Raw genomic sequence first — 5,065 nt, 5'->3', positions numbered from 1 at the left:
GGGACTCTCTGGTGTGTTCCTTATCAGAGCTCAGAGGATATTTTTAATTTAAGGTATAAAGATTATCTCAGGGCAATAGTTTCAGGGTTTCATCCACTCTCCATGGCACCAGAAGGTCCAGGGTCAATGAGAATTTGAAAATCTGTTCTGCATTTTCCTACTTTTGATCAGGATTCTTCTATGGAATCTTTGATCAAAATGTTCAGGAATGGTAGTCAGGTACCATCCAGTTCTTCATGGCACAGGAGGCAGTCGCTTATGGAAGCTTGGCTGTCATTTTAACAGCAGCAGACCTCCAGGCCTTTTCCTCTTTGGTACATCCACATATATATATACACTTACCTCAATAATCCCCCCCTTAAACCCATGAGCACACTCCTGGCCCCACCACTGTGGCCCACCTGAGAAGGAGCTCCCTGAAGCTGACTCTGGGGCCCTGGCAGATTTTTGATGTAATGAGTCATGGGTCTTGACCCTATGGTTTTGGAGTCTGAGGATGGCCAGGATGGAGAGAGGGAGTGGCTGGTGGACATACACATACAGACATGGGCAGGGCCCTGAGCCAGGCCTTGGCCCTCCTGTCCCACCCCCATGGGGCACATCACGCTCAGCATTTCAGGGGAGGGAGTGGATCTTAGAGAGGGGCCCTTAGAGTTGCTATGACAGGAGTCCCTGGGTAGCGCAAATGGTTAAGTGCTTGACTAAAAGCCAAAAGGTTGGTGGTTTGAACCCATCTAGAGGTGCTTCAGAAGACAGGCCTAGCAATCTGATTCTGAAAGGTCACAGCCTTGAAAACCCTATGAAGCAGTTCTACCCTGCACACATGGGGTCGCCATGAGTCGGAATCAACTCGACGAAAACTTACAACCCAGCAACATGACAGGGATGAGAAGGCAGAGCCTAACCTAGCCCTGCCAGGGCCCCCGTGGGCAGCTGCTGGAGAAGTGACCTCAGGCCTTGGTGTGCAGGAACGCCTGGCTATGCTGGGCCTCGCCCACCCACACTGCTTTCCTCCCAGGGCTCTAGAAACCACACTCCTGGCTGTTCTCTCTTCCATTGTGTCCTGTGGCTCTTCTTGCTGGCCATATGCCAGGAGACAGAGAAGCTGCCCTCTCAGCAGCCCGGGGAATGCAGGGATTTGACAAGGTTGTAGCAAACACACCCGCTGGTCTGGCCCAGATGCCTCACTGTGCCTTGGACCTTAGCCAGGGTGCTGGGGGCCAGTACATGGACTAGGAAAGCCCAAAAAACAAACAGTTTAAGTCATACAAGTGCCTTTTATGACTAAAACCCTCTTGATTAAGCAGCAAGATGCTCTGAGCCCAGCCTCAGTATTTCTGAACACTTCTTGGTTAGAAATGAGAGCAAGGCAACGCCTCCAAATGGCAGATATTTGGATCCTTGGCTCTAGGCTGGATGTGGGACTTTGTTCTGGGAGGTATCACTTTAGGGAGCCTTTTTGGCCACATGGATGTAAAGGCATGTCCACACTCAGTATCTTCAGTAACTCTGGACCCTGGGAAAACCTCCATAGCAAACACTTCAAATTGGGATGCCAAGGGTCCCTCTCAAGAAAAATACCCTGTCCTCTTTATTCCAGATTACAAAAGGCACCTCCAACTCAATCACAGCTTTTGGAGATAGAAAAAGAGCTATTATATTAGATGTAGTTTTTTTTTTTTTTTCTTAACAGACAATAACATACAACTATCCATGTAATTATTTACCACTTTCTTCTCCCTGGGTGGTGGTAACAATTTAGGCTCTCAACTACTAACCAAATGGTTGGAGGTTTGAGTCTACCCAGAGGCACCGAAGAAGAAAGGCCTGGAGATCTACTTCTGAAAAATCAGCCATTGAAGAAAACCCTGTGGAGCGCAGCTCTACTTAACACACATGGGGGCACCATGAATTGGAATGGGCTTGATGGCAACCGGTTTGGTTTGGTTTGAATGTTGAGTGAGCATTAATTCTGAATCAGCTGTGTCCAAAATTAGTGCTCCGGCTAAGACTTGGAGCAATTTTAGTAAAAAATAGTGCCTGTTGGGGCTAAAGGGATAGGGCAAAAAGGGCTCCTTATGAAGTATCCACTCTGTCTTTTTAAAAATAACTTTAGATTTACAGCAAAATTGCAGATAGTACAGAAAAGTCTGCATGTCCCTCACTCAGTTCCCTCTATTGTTAGCATCTTACGTTACCCAATCACAGTCATTCCATCGCTTTGCCAATGACTAGTTCAGGGATGACAGGCCTGAGCTGTGTGGTTCATGAAATGTGAGGGGAAAACCCTAGTAGAGTTCCTAGGAAGAGTTTCCTTGATCCAAAGACAGTGCCACATAACACAAAGCTGTCTTCCTCCTCTGGATTTTGTGTCTGAAGGTGACACCTCTGACAACACCAAGGATGGCAGAAGGGAATGTTGCCACTGACTCAGCCTGCCCCACAGCCCTCCTCCCTCTGGTCTCCCTGTTAGTGAGATAACGAATGGCCTTATTTTTCAAGTCACTTCAAGCTGTGGTTTCTGTTACGTGAGGCTAAGGGTTTCCTAACACAGATCTATCTGGACAGATACGGCAATTTCTATGGCCTTTAGTTATATTGTTTTTCTGTGACAAGCAATCTTCTGTATACATAATAAATTAAATTTGACAACTACATTAGAGTTCAATTTTTCTAATGACATTTTAAGTGACAAATATGTTTTCAGATTTTAATTAAAATCCAACCATGCATGGTGTAACCAATGCATACAATTCATCAGAAGTCACAAAGATGAAGACTCCATTTCCTTAAGGCTGCGTGTGGACGCCCCATGTCACGTCTTCTGCTTCTCTGGGGGCCAGGTTTCCCTTGCCAACAATTGTAAGGTACAACTCAATTTCGGAAATGCTAAAATGTGAGAATGCGAGTCTTAGAACTGAAGAAGCATTTTTTTTTTTTTAAGCCGGGAAAATAGAAATTTCCTTTTTTTGGGGAAGGAGGGGAGGTTGGGACTAGGAATGGAAAATAGAAATGAGAGAAGAAGGGACTCTGAGCTGAGGACAGGATTGTCTGGTGTCCAGTTTGGGGCTTTACTTCTAGAAAATAAGGCGGTGCCTTCATGAGGATACTTGCTCAGTCTCCAGGTGCGTTCTATGCATGTTCTGTCACTGTGTGGGTACATGTGAGCATATGACCCATGTTGTTGTTAGTTGCCATCAAGTAAATTCAGACTCATGACCCCATGTGTGCAGAGTAGAAATGCTCCATAGGGATTTCAAGGCTGTGACCTTTCAGAAGCAGATCTCTAGGCTGGTCTTCCAGGGTGCCTCTGGGTGGGGTCAAACCACCAACCTTTTGGCTAGTAGTTGAGAGTTTAACTGTTTGCACTCCCTAGGGACTCCTATATAAGCTATACATATATTAAAAAAAAAAATTGCGGTTGAGTAGATTACACTACTACTCAACTACAGTGACCCCACAGGACAGAGTAGAACTGCCGCATAGAGTTTCCAAGGAGTGCCTGATGGATTCAAACTGCCAACCTTTTGGTTAGCGGCCATAGCACTTAACCACTATGCCACCAGGGTTTCTGTATAAGCCATAGTGACCCATATAGTGACCCATATTTCTGTGAATGCAAAGACAGCTTTTCCTACCTTTCTTCAATAACGTTTACCAAGAGCCCCTATGGAGTCACTGTGCCAGGTCTTCAGCCAAGCACATGAGAGACATAGAGATAAATAAGATACGCTCAGCTCCCATTCTTCAAGGACTTCACAGTTGAAATGAACAAGTAAATAGAATATGTATACATGTGTATAATATATACATGTACAGGCTTATGTATATCATAGAAAATAATAGTTGGAAAGGTACCCTCCAAAACACTGAGTGTGCTTACCTTCTCCTTCTGTATTTCTGTGCTGTTTAAAAATTTTTTAACTGGCATGCATTTACAGAGCATATTAATAATCAACAAAAGGCTGATCCCTAAAATGCTAAGGTAATTCGCATCCCCACTTTTCCACTTCTCCAGCCACCCACATGGCATTTTAAATCTCTCTGACCCTAACCACCCAGAGTTAGGTCTTTACAAAACGACTTCCTGCACAGCCGTCTTCTATCCACCAGCCACCCAAAACTGGGTCCTCACCCAAAGTTAGGACTCTGCCCTAATCACCTGCCGAAAAGGTAGATACCAGGCACTACCGGCCCTCACGGCTCCTGGTGGATTTGATAACAGAATGACTCAGAACTCACAGAAGGGGCTATCCTCAGTACAGTGTAACCTTTTTAATATAACTACAAAAGGATGTACATGAAGAGACACACACCATCAATCTAGAAGCTCAAAGGGAAGCTCCAAGGTCTGCTAACCAAAAGGGTGGCGGTTCAAACCCCCCCAGCGACTCCACGGGAGAAAGACCTAGTGTTCTGCGCTCATAAAGATTACAGCCTAGAAAACCCTATGGGGCAGTTCTGTTCTGTCGCTGGGGCTGCCCTGAGTACAAATCCACTGGACTGCACCTAACAACAACAAACATGCTGAATATGCATGCCTGATTCCATCGTCCCCCTCCCTTTTTTTCTGAAGTTAGTTCATTAGCCAGGTGTGGTCATTGGGCCCCCACCTTATTTGCACATGTGAAAAGTGTTGCCTGGCTGCTTTAGGGAGAAAAAAAAAAAGAGAGACTTTTTGGACTGCTGGAGAATTTCAAGGACTATTTTCAGAAACCAGAGACAAAAGGCCAAATTGAGTTTTGTCCCACACACAGGGGCAGTAGGAGACCAGTGAGCAGGCTCTGCAGGGGTCCGGGTGAGGGACAATGTTGGCTTGGGTTGGCAACATTGCTGAGCACAAAGAGATTTGCTGAAAACTACTGAGGAGAAATTGGAGCTTGGTGGCTGATGGAAGACAAGAAGGAAGAGTCAAGGATGGCTTGAGGGATGGGATGGGTAGTGAGAGAGAGCAAACTGGAAGAGGAGCTGTAGAGGGGGCAATGCCCAGGTGGATGCAGGATGAATGCCTCTGTAAGATTCCCACTGCCCATTTGCCCACGGAATAACCTCCCCTACTGGAGAG

Source organism: Loxodonta africana, chromosome 13, assembly GCF_030014295.1.
Source record: "Loxodonta africana isolate mLoxAfr1 chromosome 13, mLoxAfr1.hap2, whole genome shotgun sequence".
In the NCBI taxonomy this organism is placed as follows: Eukaryota; Metazoa; Chordata; class Mammalia; order Proboscidea; family Elephantidae; genus Loxodonta; species Loxodonta africana.
This window is presented reverse-complemented; position numbering follows the sequence as displayed.